This window comes from Daucus carota, chromosome 3, assembly GCF_001625215.2.
Source record: "Daucus carota subsp. sativus chromosome 3, DH1 v3.0, whole genome shotgun sequence".
Lineage (NCBI taxonomy): Eukaryota > Viridiplantae > Streptophyta > Magnoliopsida > Apiales > Apiaceae > Daucus > Daucus carota.
In genome coordinates, this window is record NC_030383.2 from 29,117,197 (window position 1) to 29,135,844 (window position 18,648).

Consider the following 18,648-nt stretch of genomic DNA (forward strand, 5'->3'; position numbering starts at 1 on the left):
TGAGCCCTTGAGCAAGTGTGGACAGTTCCCATGACAGCTGAGTTTCTGCCCCGCCCATAAACTAGGTGGTACCTGCATAAAAGTAGTTCATGTGAAAACCATGATTTTAAAACAGACACGAGCTCTTCAAGTACTATGTTACATAATAGCACATACCTTAAAAACAGCAGCTCTGTCCTGTGGTTGAATGGATTGGCACCATTTATGGGTTTGCAAATGCCTTAACACACTAATTTTGAGATAAACAACCGCCAGTATGAACAAGAGCTATCCCGCAAAGGCCTACAAGGGTCTAAACACAGGGCACCCCACAGATGAGGGACGCAAGAGAAACCATTCCACGTACAATAACAATCCAGCTCAAGGATACTAACAACAAACACACGTTACGTAATACAACCAGTAAAAACAAAGCCAACAGTCAACACACAAATCCACATAACATAACACAATCACGACCGAAATCAAAACCAATCCATAAATAGAGAAAAACCAAACAAGATCAAACGACCCATATCATTTATTCTAACATTGAACCCAAACCAATAGTTCAAAAGATAACAAAGCAAACAATCAGCCTAATGGCCGCCATTGTCATCCTCTGAGTCTTCTCCCCCTCCTCGCATCCACATGCCAGTTTGGTTGATTATCATTTAGAAGTTGTCGTCGGAGTGCATCATTGTCTCCTGAAAAAGTAAGAGGTTAGCTAAATGGCAAGTATCAACTACATAAACAAGAAGCAACATATATAACTATACACATCTAAGTATCTTATTAGTACCTAGACTACATATATATACAAATCAAGACACATTGTACACTTGGTGGAAAAAGTCGGCAGTGTCATAAGAGTGTGAGAATTTTAATACCTTCAGTTTAGTGTTCTCATTCTCAACCAAGGCCCATGATTGATCAAGCACATCTGTTCCCAGCAGGTCAATTGCACAAAGTCCTTGAAGGAGCTAAATTCAAATTAAAAAGAAAAAAGTCGTCAAGAGAAATAATCATGGAAACAAGAGAAATTACATATGGAAACAAAATAATTAGCCTAAATTTTGATTAGGCATTCTGCACCGTCTCTCCATTTCATCTCGAAATTTCTGTCTTTTAGCTCGAAGCCTGTCGTTTTCAGCTCGGAGAGCAGTCTTTGTGGCTTGGAGAGCAACTTTTCTGCTGGATAGCAGCGGTTTCCTCCTGAAAAAGTTGAGAGGTCATATAATTAATGCAGTATCACATACCTAACAAAGCATAAGCAGCATACTCCTAATCATTCCTTCAATGATAACATAAGATGTGGCTTTAGTGAGTTAATACATTGGAAAAGATGAGAACTCCGATGTTATCTTTGTACTTAACTCTTTCTTCACATTGGTTAATATTGTTCCCTTCATGGACCAAATGTAAATTATATTACAAAGATTATTATTATCTATTATTATTATCTTTGTCAAAATTATAACTATGTAACAAGTCTTAGACTATACACAGCAATCCGTATTACTCACTCTGTCATTTTACATGATGAAAAAATTGCACATAATTATTTTCTTACGACGAGGGAAACTCCTAAAAAATATTTTCATTTTTATACATACAAGTGATTCACAATAATAAATTGTGGGGAAACTATATTGATAAATTATATAAATATTATCTGTGATCTTCGAATAAATTCCTTTTCTAATTAAGATAAATTGTTTTCTATTTTTACAAAAATTGAAAAAAATCCAATTCTTCACAAACATACAAACCACCAAAGAAAAGAACAAGAGTCCTTGCCTTTAAAAATCATAATGATTTATTTTTATCATAAACTTAACAATAAATTTTATAATGATAAGATTAAAAATTTATACCTTAAAAGGATAAAAATAAAATATATGTAAAAGAAAAGTCATATGGTGTGAGGATGCGTATACTCATTGTGATGAGTATATCATTGTGAAGAGTAGATGGGAGATAGATCGCTGATGAGGAATACAATGCGGGACTGGTCCTATTTTAGGAGCATAGGACCATTCGGGAAGGGGAGAAATTGACAATATATTTATTTATACTATTTATTGTGATATTTGTTAACCGATATTTTTCAATAATAATCTATTTATTTTCCTATTCTATTGTATATCTGTGTTAACGTATTTCATAATTAAGATACGATACGATTGAATTCGTTCTGCATGATTGTGATACTATACACGATTGTTTTGTGTATTTGTATATTTTTCTTATGGACAACCACAGATGACACATGTGCTTACACTCATTTCTATGCCGTATATTTTTGTATTGTAATGCGGTAGTTGATTTCAGGACAAATGTAACATTAAGCCCAACATTTAATTACTAGCAAAAACTAGCTATTAAATAATATTTCACTTGGATGCAAAGGGATAATGTTGAACAAGTTATCTGTCTGTCTCAACTCAATCTCTTTTAAAAATTAGACAAGTTAACAATGTATTAATTAAATTGAGTTAGGTGTGACTGGATAACATTAAAAAATTGTTTTAAAAACAGAAATAAGATAAAAATATTGTAACAAATTTTTACAAAAAAATTTGTAACAAATTTTTACAGAGAAAAATATGTAAAAGGACACGGACACTAATACTAATAAGATAAGACGTACATTCTCTGGAGCTCTGTCTAGCATGTATACAAGCATCTCATATCATTCCATGTCATTCAAATACACAAATGTATGTTTAAAATTTCTTATAATAAGTGCTATAGCTCATAATTTACTTTAATATTATTATATCGTTTTTGTTCGACGTCTATAAACCTAGAATTGTGGTAGAATGAGGATGGTTTTATTGAATGGTGACAGTAGGACATGCAGAAATTTACTAAAACAAAAAAGAACTCTAAAGTCGAGGCCATATGTTTTAACAAACCCGACACCTTAATTTGCCTAACCTAATATTAAATCTTAAAAAACTCGTTATTATGTGTTTTAATTTTTGATAATACAACTTATAGCATGTATAAAAATTTAATATTATATAAATATTTTTAAGTAGCTTTTACATATTCTTACAAAATCAAGTAGAAATAAAATAATGTCATTAAAAAAGTTAAAATGTTTTAACTTCTCACATTATAAGTCAAGTGATTATAAACTCTTACTAGATCATACAAATAAATTACTTTTAACTTATAAATCAAAAAAATGGATTTAAAAACACATTCAAAAACACTTTCTGCATCATATCTGCGAGCCTGTAACCAACCACCCCCGTTCCCAACCCAGATGTAACGTAGGTGATCAAACTTTAGAGGCGTGGATGGAGCGAGTCAAGGACCACATGACATAATACTTATGCACAACCACTTTTGATACCCATCTCCCATACTCTCTGCTTCTCTAGTATTGCGTTGTCTTACATAATCGTGTTCGACACAATAAATATGCATCGACATGTTAATCATATATGTTTTCTTTCCACTGGAGTCAAGCCTGTGACTACGCTGGTCTCGGTACACCAAGGAAGAAGCAAGTGTTTCCTTTTCTAACTTTTCGATGTGCATGACCCGGTTATTATTTCAATTGTATGGGGCTCATTTTCGAGTCGGAATTTTGAGTTTTCGTGGTGATTTGAATCACCCAGGGCTGGCGTTTTACTCACTGTATATGCAAAGGCATGTTCGAATTTAATTTAATAGATACGAAAGATATATAAGTTCCGAGACATTTGAAACATACTTCCCATCTTATTCCTGAGAATTTTCCACACGTTTTTTAAAATGTTTTTCTAACATTGCCATCAGGTTTCAGCTGGAGCAGTAAATTCACCGAGTGTTTAGTAACCCTCCGGCCCGCCCCATTTTTTACACTTTCCTTTTTGGATGTCCCACCAATTCTTTACATTTGAAAAACACTTACTCAAAACTAGTCAATGGGTCCCATCACTCTTCAACTTTTAGTTTCTTTTCACACTACTTGTTTACTTCCACTATCTCGTTTTTATACATGAAAAATCAATGGGTCCCACCACTTCATCCCTTTTCTTCTTTTCTTTCCAACGACTTTATACATATTTCTTAACTCCGTGCTCAACACAACCATAAGGAAATGGGTAGGGACAGAGGGGAGTACCATTTTTCGGAGTAGTCTCTCAGGTAGACAGCATAGGGATATTTTGCTCGCTCCTGAAGACTTGATCTGTATTTTTTTATTAGACATAGTCTGGTCGGACTTCCGTCGTTATATGCCTTGTTTAAACTAACCTGCTCAAATCAGTTTCCATTGGGTGTTTCGGGACAGTTTTTAACTTTCCTCTAAAGATTAGCGGACATAATTGGAAATATGCAAAATTCACAAATAAGTCCATTACAAATTTAACTAGTATTGCTCTATTAGTCGAAGTGGCCCCTGCGGGGGTTCTCATTCATTATATTAAGGACTTTTTCACCCAGACATTTATAGCCCACGATGTTTAAGAATTCTTTCACTGGAAGGTTGGAAATGAACCACTGAGTTCGCATCAAGTTCCTGGAAGAAAAAGGTCTGATATCTGCCGACACGTCTCAGCGAGAAAGAGAATTTTAAAGCTCGTTTAGACCATGACTTAATATTATTTGGTAAGAGACATGTGGATCCATTAACTCAACCTAAACATCATTGCTGCACCATATAAAAGTGTTAAGCAATGAAATTACCAGAGGTGTTTTATGCCCCTTTTTAAGCTCATTAGGTTGGTTAAATACTTCTTAGAGATGAAAACAATCAGGAAAGTGGATGTGGGAGATTCATCTGTCTATTGTTACGAAATTACAGGATAATGTTTCGTCAAAAGAATCAGAAAACAGATAAGCAGTTCGACGAAGGTAGAGATCCATATCGATGAACACACTTTCTGTCCACAGAGATCATTTTAACTGATTATTTCGTTACAATGCCACGCAAATGATAGTAAACGAAGAAACTTGAAATTCAATAGAAGTTTGGACAATAATAAAACAGAAACTCAAAACTACTAATCTTTTGCTTAGTCTACGATCATTTTAACTCATCTTGAGACTGACAATGACGAAATGAAGAAAAGCACAATAGGCACACTGGTATCGCCAGGCGGTGAAGGTGGAAAACAATACACGACATTGTTCCAGTGATAAATGTCAACTCTTCCAAGCGGAACAAATAATGAGGACAGTTGATGCAGCATTCAGTTTTTTGACACTTGGCAGTGGGATCATCATACTAGTAAAAAATTAAAGAACAAGTTCGAACAACATTGAGTAGCTAAAGCATCTGAGATCATGGTGCCTTAAAAAGCAGTTTGTTCTAGAAAGAAGTACCCAAAACCTTGATCGGTTCTTCCCAACTCTCCTGTAACCTCCTGGCAAAGTAAATCCGCGGTAAAGGTACCGTAGTGTATACGCGCGCGCGGTAAACATGATCTGTGTTGTGGTTCTGTTGACCTTTTTCAAGATCATCTTTACCAGTTAAAAACTCATCTTTCTGTCCTTTTCAATCTCTCCTTCAATAGTATCTCTTAGGGCTTATTTGATAAATGAGGTTCCTTTCCCCTGATTCAAAGGGCACTGGAGCTCGGGTATGTATTGTTAGCAGAATTCAAAACTCTACAAGTAGTAATTATTCACAGCTGGGTTGTATAAATGCCAGTGACATGAAAAAGAAAATAGAGGCAACCCTCCTTAAAATATGGTAGGCTAGTAAAGGTGGCACAAAGGATGGAAGTCAAGATTGCAGCAAGTATAATTTACGTTTAAATACTTGAATTAAGGTTGACGCTGCATGTGAATGAAAATCAGAAAACCAAAAGCTACAGCTGGTGATGAACTGGTAAGTCCAGGAAAGTGTAGGCTGGTTATGAAAAACTCTACTGCTAAGCGGGTGTGAACGGAAGACAAAGCAAATGGGTAGACATCTGCATGTGTGTATGTACTTATGATAAATTGGAGGTCAGGACAACCTGGCTATTAGGTACTGTGCTAGCTCCTCAAATAGGCGGTCCACAGGCAATATTAATAAAGCATATGTAGCAGTGATGCATCTTTTCTATTTGTAGTCTATAAATACGACCTGCTTTGTATTGTAAAAGGGTCCGAGTGAAGTGAAAATAGAAACCCAGCTAGCCAGAGGAAGAAAAAATTTGTAAGGCTCGAAGCTCTAGTTTTTTTAAAGAACGCTGTAGCCTCTTGTGTGTAATAGAAAAAAGCTTAGCTTGTGTTGTATTAAAACAAAACACCAGTTGCATAAACAGTTTTGTGTTGTTTTAAACATTAAGTTTTTTGTTGTATGTTCATAAATGCCCATACACTTTCAAACACAAGGTGGCATCAGAGCGGTTATTTCGGAGAAGACAAAAATGCCAAATATTGATGCGCAACAAAATCCAATGGTTGACGTCAACAAAATACGGAACTGGAGTGCAATCCAAATAAGGTGTTATCGGTTCCTACGGTATAATTGGGATATTGTCGAAAGTGGGTATGAACAAAGCCGAGGGGAATGAAGCCGTTCTTCTTTCTGAAGCGGAAGAAAGGAAAACGGCTCGTTAAAAGATTTCCAAGAAAAAGACCAAGGGCGTTAGATACAATTGTCACGGAGTTGATGAATCAACCTTTGAAAAAAGTCAATGAGGAAAAACGGCGAAAGACGCGTGGGAGCTTCTGAGAAATCATTCATGGGGTGTCGGACTATAAAAAGGTGGGTGGCGGCCTCCAGTTCTAGTGGGGGAGTTCGAAAATTTCAAAATGGAGTTCCGAAAATATTGGTGAGTTGTTACGCGTTTGAAAACCTGGTGAACATGAGAGAAAAGAAATGGAGGAACGAGTCTCGATGATGTTCGGTCCATGGAAGTTGCTCCGTCATATAACAAGAAAATTTGATTGTTGTGACATCATTCGGGAGTCAAAAGGACTTGTTCCACCAATTTCTATGATGAGCTCTAGGTAGGTTCTCTGTCAAGCCCACGAGCACGAAATGAACCAGTATGATGATGCAAGACCATTTGTAAAGTCGTTGCAAAGTAAGGTGTCCATTGGTGACACAAGTAGCAGTTCACGTGTGCAGAGTGGCGTGATGAGGGTGGCTACGTGGTGGCAGGACGAGGAAGGCCAGTCCTTATAATAGAGGCCAGAATCTGAAGGCTATCAGCATCTGTCGTTGGTCAATAATTTAGAGGCCGAGGAAGGCGGATTTTCAACGAAGAGATAAGTCTCATATCAGTGCTTAATTTATAAACAATGGTCATTTCCGTTATGAGTGTAGAGCCCCCAAGGTGAAGAGTGATAGAAGAAGTCATTTTGCTGAAGCACAAAGAAGATAAAGATGTTGCTTGCTAGTTTCTCACTTACAAAGGGATGAAGAGGCAGAAAAATACATGGACTTGACTCGGGAGCAAGGCATCACATGACTGGTCATAGGAATTAATTCATCCGGAAACGACGACACCATACAAGCGGGGAAGAGTACTTTGGTGACTCGTCAACGATTCCGGTCTCAAGGAAAGGTACGTCACAATCATGACAAAGAAAGTGGTGATGAAAAGAAAAGGTAGAAATTAAATGATGTTATTAATTCCATGCCTTTGAAAAATAATATATCAGTCTTGGCCAATCTTGTGGGAGAAGGATCTAATATACAGTGCAGGACCATTCCCCTCATTATCAAAAATAATAGCTCAGGAATTGATTGCAAATGTGGAGATGTAAATAATCGGTTGTTTCCGCGTGAATATGCAAACCGAAGGTGGCAAAAAGTGCTTAAAAGTCGGTCATGATAAAAATGACTCGTGGTTTGTGGACTGAGATATGGTCCTCTTGGATTTTCTGGTTGAACTATGTCAAAGACAAAGATGGTGGACGGCTTCGCCAAAATCACGAATCACAAGAAAATCTGTGTGAAAGCGTGTGTAAAGGGGAAGCAACATCGCAAAGTTTTTCCCGTTGGAAAATCAGGAGAGCCAGGAGGGCCATTGGAGATTGTTATACAGATATTGGCCGGTCCATTATGATATCCATCACTGTAGGGTAAATATAGTACCTAACATTTATTGATGATTTCTGTCAGGCAAAAGTTGGGGTAATCATCAACGACAAAGTCGGAGCTCTTGATAAATTCAGGAGTTCAAAGCACGGCAAAAAGTCAAAGTGGTCATTTTTAAGGTACTCGATCAGACAGAGGAGTCGATATATTCTAATCTGTTCAGAAATGTTTTTTTGCGAGCACGGAATCATCATCAGGTGACAACGGGCTATCCCTCAACAAAATTGGCGTTGCAGAAAGAAAGATCGCATGATTCTTGACATGGCAAGGAAAGCATTGGTGAAACAAAGCATGTGCCGAGAACCTTTTGGGCCGAAGGCCGTTTTGTTTTATGTGCGTTTATTTGTGAATCGTTTGTCCAACAAAAAGCGTCAGAAACAAAACTCCAATGAAGCATGGGAGTGGTAGCAAACCATCAGTGGACATCTCAGAATGTTTGGGGTATTGATTAGTGCCGCATGTTCCTGAACAAAAAGAAGAAGTTGGATGATAAAGAGGCCGATAAGCCTCTTTAACCGGCATATGCTAAAGAGGCAAGGCGTACAGAGACTCTATAATCCCTGGACGAAGAAAATGAAATAATCATTTCGCGGATGTGAGTTCGATGAATCAGAGTTGTTTACTGGAGAATGGAGAGGGAGGAAAGAAAGTTGCTGTGTTATTTTTTCAATGAGTGATATTGAGGCATGAAGATCCCAATATCAGAAGGTGACGAGGATGATGATCAAAACCTCGCCCAAAAGTCCCGAATCACAACAAACTCCCCGCACAACACCATCTGCTTTCAAGTGGAAGCAAGACAGTCAGGGGGAGCAACTAGCAAAAGGGCGTCTGGATGATATCTACGCAGCTTACAAGTCCGGTCACAAACAACCGTTTGATACTTCGTGTTTTGTTAATAATGGTGAATTGATCCAGTTACAATTTGCAGGAAGCTTATGAAGAAGCAAATGAACAAGCCATGGAGCGAAATTGGTGTGCACTAAAGAAAAAATGATACTTGGGAGCTCACGATCTTCCGAAGGGCCACAAAGCCAATTGGTGTCAATGGGTCTTATAAGACAAAGACAATCCAGGATGGAGAAGTGTAAAAAATACAAGGCGAGGTTGGTTGGCTAACTAAAGGCTACAAGCAAAAGATACGGGATGGACTATGATGAGGTGTTGTGCTCAGTTAGCACACGAGTTTGCACACATCAGACTTTCTTCACAGCAATTCGCTCGGCAAGATCAATTGGTGATTTTTCAGAATGGACGGAAGTCAGCAATTTTAAATGTTTCTCGAGAATAGAGTCTACATCGAGCAACCTCCAGGATATGTTCAGAAAGGTCAAAGTAAGAATAAAGTTCTACCGGTTAAGACGCAATTGTACGGTTCTAAACAGGCACGAGAGCATGAACACAGCGGTTGATGAGTACTCCAGAAAAAGTTTTGTGAAGAGTTCCATATGAGCATGCACTCTACCGAAAACAAATTCAGGGCGAGATTATTATGACGTTTGCTTATACGTGGACGCATATATTACCGGAAACATCCTGGTAATGTTGTGATATTTACGGAAAGTTTATGGACTAATGACATTGAGTGCAGATATTGGTTCAAATGTCAACTTTCTTGGAGATGAGGTAAGCAAGCGAAGAACGGAATTTTTTATTGTGTCAAGAAAAATATGCCGTAGCAGATTTTGAAGCAGTTCAGAATGGGGATGTAAGTCATGGAGCACGCCAGCGAAAGCAAGCATAAAGCTCAGAATTGATTTAACAAGGGCGTCGGTAATTCCGACGTTGTTCAAGAGTTTGGTGGAAAGTTTAAGGTAACCCTCAATTTCATCTCGTCCGGATATTATGTATGCAGTGGATGGGGGGTTAGTGGTACATGGAGAAACCGAAGCAAGATCATTCATGGGCGGCTAAAAGAATTTTGAGATATTAAAGATACCTTAATTATGGCGTTGTTTATAATCATTCTCAAAAATTCAAAATGTTAGTTGGCTATCAGATAGTGAATTATGGTGGAGATGGCTTGAACGGGAAAAGCAACATCGGGCATATGCTTTACTATGGCTCGGCGATATTCTCATGGTCATCAAAAGAAGCAACAGACAGTTGCTCTCTCAACATGTGAGGCAAATACTACGCAGCAGCAAGCGTCGCATGTCAGCTATTGGCATAGGCTATGATGTTTGGGCGAGTCTAAATCTTGCAAGGAAGACCCAGTACAATTACGTGGATAATTAAATCTGCATTTCACTTGCGAAAATCCGGTGTCACCTAGTCGAAGCAGCAGCACATCAATATTAATATCATTTCTTCGAGAAACGGTGAACGACAAACTGTTGAACTGGTGCACTTGCAGACGGAAGGACAATACTAGCATCGATATTTTCACGAAACCATTGAGCCGGATTGTTTGAATAAAATGATACAAAGCTCGGAATGCAGAGTCGAGTTTGAGGGAGGGGAGTGTTAGAAATTCAAACTATCAATAGTAATTACTTACGCTGGGTTTATAAATGCAGTGTACATGAAAAGAAAAATACGGCAACCACCTTAAATATGGTAGGTCTAGTAAACGGTGGCACAAAGGCTGGAGTCAAGATTGCTGCAAGTATTAGGCTGTACACGGTTTAAATACGTTAATTAGGTACGCTGCATGTGTGAAATCGAAAACCACAAATCAGTACAGCTGGTGATGAAAATGTTCAATCAGGAAGATGTAAGGTGTTAGAAAAATACTCCGGCACGAGGTGTGGAAAGGAATGACAAAGCAATGTGAAATTCTGCATGTGTTCGTAATTATGATAAATGAGAGTCAAGGAAACCTGGTTATGTACTGCTGCGAGCCTCCACAAATAGGGCGGTCACAGGCTAATCTTATTTTAACGCATCTGAAGCAGATTGATGCATCTATTTCTAGTTGGTAGTCTATACTAAGACTCTTTTGTAATTGTAAAGGTTACCGAGTGAGTGCAAAATAAACCCAGCGCAAGAGACATTCGTCAAGACTGGAAGCTCTAGTGTTTTTTAAAGAGAAGGCTGAGCCTGTGGTTGTAATAGAACAAAACTGTAGCTTTGTGTGTATTAAAAACAAACCCAGTTGCTATTAAACGTTGTGTGTTTATAACTATTAAAGGTTTTGGTGTTTATTGTCATAAAGCCCATAACTGTTTCCAAAGCAGTAATTTGCTGCTTCTGGTCGCAAAAATTTCCACTTGTGTTTAGCTTGGATTATCGATTCTCATTCTAATCTACCTATAAGTGATCAGGAGTAGGGGATTAATTAGATGACTTAACTAACTTGCCTATATAAAATATCTCCAGTGTGATATCAGTTACTAGAGAAAAGTATCAACTCAAATAAAAAATTTTACTATATTTGCAAATTTGACTAGTGATGAACGTACCTGGTCGTCCGTGACGTTCTTACTGAAATATATACCATGTCTACAGGAGTCCACCCATCATTTTTGTTGCACTTTTTTATCAATGCTGACACTTGTATGAATTCAGGTACATAACAACCTCACGGATAATTAGTAATGAAGAGGTTGTATTTCTGGATGTCTTTCTGATTCATATATCGATATTTCACGGAGCTAGTTTCACAGAACCTCAATATCTACTTTACTTCATTGTTTGTTTTTCCAGACGCCATCCCATAAGTGCACTATATTTTGACCATTAAAATTAAATCTGCGCTGACCGATTTTGGACCTATTACAGGCTGACATATCATAGTTGTACCTAGAAAGATGTCCTTGTTCTACTGCCACAAAAAAGGTGGAGGTATGTTTCTCTGGGCACAAAAATGGTATCCTGCTACCTCGTCTTGCTTATCTAGCATCTCAAGGATTATTCTCAATTCCGTAATAAGCGGCGTGTAATGAAGTGGTGGTCCACCCTCTGTGGTCTTCCCATGTTACTAGATGGGGTTACGGCGAGTAAAAGAACAAGTGCAGTGTCTATGAAAAGAAAACACAACGATGAATTGCATATCTTATGTCCCTGATATCCAACAGGTATTCAAGCACATGCATATATACCTGATCCCACGCCTAAATAGCCGCATGCAAAGTGGTCTGACCCCAATGACCAATTTCATTTTGGCTTCATACGTTCACAGACAGTTTGACAATTATTTAACCTCTTTTCGGCCGCTATGTAAGCTAAGACTTGAGATCACTGTTTTTTTGAAACGCTTGTGGTGATATTCGGGATCTTCCTCAGTATCACGCCTCCCCGCATCCTTGTATTTCCCATCACTGCCAGTTGCAGACATTGTGGCCATCCTGGTCAGTGTATAAAACAAGGCTTCAAAGCGTTATAGGGTGATCCTCATGACAAGCTGAACGTTTGGCTGCTTTCCAAGTTCTTGGCAGTGCGAAATGCTTATATTTTTCTGCACATGATTACACAAACTAAAACTAAAACATCTTAACTATTTTATACTATCTATATGTATATAATTATAGTCAATTTCCTAATTTGTAAGAATATAACTTCTGTAAAATATGAATTTCAATCTTCTTAAATTATATTTATTGTTTTCTGATTAAAGAAAAAATTCATCCTAATTAATGTTAGCAATAAATGTAATTATTGTTATATTAGCGGCGAAGATTTACTTAATAATATGTATGCGCTTTTGAATCTGTTTTAAAAAATTTAAGTACTATAAACCTAATATTTTGTTGTAATATCTCAATAAATAAAATACTATTGAACTTGATTTTGTATTATAACTACGACGGAGTACTTAATTTACGATCCGTACAGTTGGATCGCCTAAAAAACAAAATTTATTTTTTTATAAAATAACTCCTACGTCTATATTTCTTGAACATACTATTTCGTTATAATATCTAAAAAATAAAAATCCTATTAACTGCTTTTTGGTATATAACTACGATGAGTACTTATTTACGATCGTACGGTTCGATCACCTAAAAAGCAAATGAATTTGGAAGTATAAACCTAGGATAATTTCTAATAAAATCCAAACCCTGAATCTGACATCACTGCCAATGCATGATTCGTAATAGAATATCCTCTTTATAATTTTTTTTTATTTTCTTCTTTTGCTCTATCCATGAATTAGTACCTTAAATTAGACCATAGCAAAAATATTCTACATTTTTTCTATTGTTTGAATATTTATTTGAATTAGTTAGTTTGTATTTATATTTTGTTATGGAAATAAAATAAATTTAAAAATCAAATATTAAGTGATGAATAATTTTTAAATTTATTAACTAACTAAGCTAGTTTCAATGTTTTAATTTTTTTTACTAGTTTACTTAGCTGAATAATTTTTTTGTTTTTTCTCACAGGTCAACAAACCGACCCAAGGGTTTTAAATGGTCGAAAATGACAGAACGAAATGGTCGGTTTTCTGCACTGAGTATGTGGTCGGAAATAAGTTAAATTTGGTCAGTTTTCTTGTTCGTTAAAATTATGAGTTTGGTCGGAAATGTGTTGCATCTGGTCGGTTTCTGTGTTAAATTTGAGTTTGGTCAGAAATATCTGAATGTGGTCTGGTTTTCTGGATGTACAATGGTTTTCGTTTTTTTTATTGTTTACTTAGTCGATAGAATTTATTGTTTTCAAGATGAGTCAAAACCGACCCGCCCGGGTTTAATTCGGCGGGGAAACGAAAGGTCTTTCCGACCGTCGTGGTCGGAAATATAGCAGGGCTCCACCGCGTCCCCACTCAGCAAAATCACAAGCCGACACAAGTTTAAAGCTGACCAATTATTTTAAACCAGTGTAGGCGATCAGAAATGACCTAGGCGGTCGGAAATGTGGCGGTCGCGTTTTAGCAGACGTGGCGTCCATGTCAGCTGAAGAACGTTGGTGAGCGGGACCCACGCCCCTTATAAACGACCGATTTTGTGCGGTCGTAATGGCGGTCGTAAACTGAATATGGGGTGTAGCCCAGTTTTGCTGCAATGTAGATTGGGTAGTTTCATAGTACAGTTTGAATATGCTCTCCCTCGGATCTGGCTCACTAGCAGCTTAACAATACCCATGTGATGATTGCTCGACTGCAGGTGCAAAGCAGTGCTCATCTTCTCATCAGCTCGCCTAATAAAATCTTCAACTGGATCATGTATATCATCCTCACCAAGCGGGAAGACAAGATCTGGCTGCATCAATCAGGGAGCTCGGACCACTTCAGGTGTCCATGATCTGCGGCCAGGTGAAAGCGCAGTGTGTTTAAACGTATCCAGCTTGACCCAAAAAAAAAAAATATGTTCAACATTTTCCTATGATGCGCACGCGTTCTGGTGACCATACATGGATTCGATGAAGGTAGTTCTATCGTGTTGTTTGCTGAGGTGGGTGTATCAGTTTCTTCTCTAATTCGGCTATGGCGTCGGCACTCCAGCAAGGCCTCGGCATACAAGTATCAAGATCCATAACAATATGATTCTCCTCGGGAACGTTAATGCAAGCAAACAATGCGGCAGCTATTGCTAACTCGAGATACTCTTTTTGTAGTCTGTCTGTGAGGTTTGCTACTCAAGGGACAACACGGCAGGGCTACTAAAAATATATCAGATCCCTTAATACGGTAGTCCGATTGTAAAGTGCAATAGTTTTGGGAGGTTGGGTGAGTTTTTAAATAAGTACTTCTTAATAAAGTAAAAAATTGAAATAGAGTTGGAGCAAGTTAAAAAGATTTAAATTATTTGGAAAAGAAGTGAAAAGAAAGCTAGTATCGTAACTTCAACAATTACTTCTGCTTTTTTTCTTAAGAAAAGTAGCAATATTACCAATGTCGTATATCCAAATGATACTTCTTCTTGTTTTTTTTTTCTGCAAAATGCAAATGGAATTTGATTCAGTTTCACCGTGTACTAGCAGGACCCTCAACACATTAGAGAGAGGATTGTACATGAGGCGGGCGTCGAATAGGATGAAAAATCTTAGCCCCACTTCTCGCAAGCAAGGTCCACTCAAAATCGGAGCTCAAACATGGACTTGCACAATGTAGCGGCTAGTAAAACCACACAATCATAAGTTCCAACACATTAGAGAGGTCCATGCGATATCGGCAGAATTTCATCCCTTTGAGATGTATTGTATCTTCAACCTGCTTATTTTGCTCTGCTTCTTTGAGAAACCAACAAGGACTATATGTTAACGAGTAAGAAACGGCCTATAGCGTCGGTCAAAACATTACTTTAGGTCGAAAGTGGCGCGTAGTCTATGCAGGGACCATAAGGTATGGACCTGTTACCATCGGTTGTGTAGCGACGTTTTTTTAAAATAGTCTATAAGCAATGATGTAGAACATCATTGCGCCTAACAGAACATAATATTGAGCGCAAGTTCTTGATGTTGCATTGAGTTTTGATACTCGGCGTGGATCATCATACATTGCTGCAAATGAAGTAGAAGAAATAATCACAAGTAATTTACCGAAAATGACTAAAATCCATTACGCTAAGACTGACCGCCGATTCCGGTCAAAAATAACTAAATTTGACCGAACCCGGTCAATTTTAACTAAAATTGACCGAAAATGGCAGTCAATTTTACCCGTTTTTCTAGTAGTGTGGGTTGAAATTACGATTATAGAATTTAGATAGCAGGCAAGCTGTCACAAAAAATATAAGGAATCATGTATGTTTGGGTCAAAGCATAGTTTGTATAACGTATTTTTAATTTATTTTTTTAATAAAAATTTAAATGTTAAACTTTTAATTCAGAACTTTTTCTTTAAAAACTATATTATATAAGTACGCAGAAAGTTCAAAATGTGTGCCAAAAAATAATAGAAAAACCTGATGGTGGTGGTGGGACATAGGGAGTAACAATTGCCAGCAACAGCCAACAAGTATATACGGCATACCTTTATTGTTGTTCCAATTCATTATAAGAGGATGCAAAGCACTTGTACCATGCGGACCATCTATAGATGGAGCTGAACAAGCATCACAGATCAACTTGACTATGTGGTGTAGCCCAGTTTTGCTGCAATGTAGATGGGAGTTTCATAGTTACGGTTCTGAATATGTCTATCCCTCGGATCTGCCTCCACTATCAGCTTAACAATACCCATGTGATGATTGCTGACTGCTAGGTGCAAAGCAGTGCTCATCTTCTCATCAGCTCGCCTAATAAAAGCTTCAACTGGATCATGTCATCATCACCAAGCGGAGGAAGACAAAGCTCTGGCTGCATCAATCAGGAGCTCGACCACTTCAGTGTGTCCATGATCTGCGGCCAGGTGAAGCGCAGTTTGTTTAAACGTATCCAGCTTGACCAAAAAAAAAATTTGTTCAAACATTTTCATAATGCTTCGCACGCGTTCTGGATGACCATACATGGATTCGACATGAAGGATAGTTCTATCGTGTTGGCTGAGGCGATCAGCTTTCTTCTCTAATTCGGCTATGGCTTCGGCATCTCCAGCCAAGGCATCGGCATACAAAGTATCAAGATCCATAAACAATATATGATTCTACTCGGGAAACGTAATGCAAGCAAACAATGCGGCAGCTATGCTAACTCGAGATACTTTTTATGTAGTCATGTCTGTGAAGGTTTGCTACTCAAGTGGACAACACGGCAGGGCTACTAAAATAATATCAGATCCCCTTAATACGTAGTCTCGTTGTAACGTGCAAAATAGTTTTGGGAGGTTTGGGTGAGTTTAAAATAAGTACTTAAAAAAAGTGACATAGAAGTTGGAAGCAAGTTAAAAATGACTAAATTATTTGGAAAAGAAATAGAAAAGAAAAGCTAGTATCGTAACTTCTAACAATTACTTCTGCTTTTTATATAAACTGTTTAATAAAAGTAAAAGTCAACTTCTATAAAGAGAAGCATTTCTCCTTGGTTGCCAAACAGTCATTCTGTTAGTTGACTTTAATAGGGTCTAGGGTGGACATCACCTGTTAGAATATAGAAGGCCCCGAAATTAATAATCTCTATATTAAAATATCTTTAAAAGTTGTTAGAGATGATAATTTCTTGTACAATAAATAGTTCAAAATCTTTTCGCACCATATGATAGTATAAAACAAAAAGATGTCAACAAAAGTACTTATAAATTATACGAGGTAAAATATGTTCAGCAGAGTCCTAACACATGTTCCCTAAATATATAATAAAATATTCATTTTTTCAGGGATTACTACATTTTATTGAATGGGAACTCCAACAACATTCTCTATTTCTATTCCCTATTATTATTATAATATCATATCCAACTTGTAAGTAGGATAGAGAAAGGAGGGAAAGAGAGGGGAAAAGGTGAGAAGTGAATATTTTATTCTTCAAAATAGTACGAGGAATGGTTTCACAATCCTTAAAAATGAAGAACGAAGTGGGCATCTTAACTTTTTAAGGGATAGCTAGGACTCTGCTGGAGTTGTGTTTTATGTCGTATTCCTTATATTAATAGCTTAGGACACAAAGCTGCGGGAGATGCTCTAACAACCATATATTAGTTAACTATAGCGTAACAATGTAACACACATATATTACTTAAATATTAATGCACGATCCCATGTTGCTCAAAATTAATTAATAGTTTATTTGGTCACTATATTCTCAGCAATGACATGGTGTTTGATGATGTATTTTGAAACAACTTGTAATACAAGAAATATTACCATGTCGGTATAGCAAATGATACATTCTTCTTGTTTTTTTTTTCTGCAAAATGCAAATGGAATATTGATCAGTTTCACCGTTTACTAGCAGACCCTCAACACCTTAGAGAGAGGATGTACATGAGGGCGGGGTCGAATAGGATGAAAATCTTAGCCCAACTTCTCGCAAGCAAGGTCCACTCAAATCGGAGCTCAAAATGACTTGCCAATGTAGCGCTAGCTAAAACCCACAATATAATATTCCAACAATTAGAGAGGTCATGAGTTATCGGCAGAATTTCATCCCTTTGCATGTATTGGTACTCTTCACCCTGCTTATTTTGCTGCTTCTTTTTGAGAAACCAACAAGACTCATATGTTAACCAGTACAAAAACGGCCTATAGCGTCGGTCAAAACATACTTTTAGCGTCGGTCAAGTGGCGCAGTATATGCAGGCGACACTAAAGGTATGGACCTGTTACATCGGTTGTTTAGGCGACGCCTAAAATAGTCATAAGCAATGATGTAGAACATCATTGCGATAACAGAAATAATATTGAGCGCAGTTGATGTGGCATTGAGTTTTGATACTCGGCGTGGATCATCATACATTGCTGCAATGAAGTAGAGAAATAAATAACAAGTTGAGAGCACCAAAGCTAAAGCATCTGATACCATAAATGCAATAAATTAAACGGTCTTTCTAAAACTGCCAATCCTTGTTCCCGTTCTCCGCTTTAATGGTATCCTCCGGGCATTGTAAATCCTACCGTAAAAGTTAATGTGGCGGTGAGCGCGGGTCCCGATTATCTGGATGTTGGTCCTGTGTCTATAAATTTCTTGATCATCAGTCACCAGTTTAAGATCATCTTTCTTCCGTTTGATTATCTGGAATATGAGGCTTGTTCAAAAAGTTATCCATGTAATGTATGCTTTAGCTAGAAATAGACACTATCTTATTGTGTAACTACTTACTAACTAATTCAAATTTCAGCTATTTAAAGTATCTGAAAAATTATTAA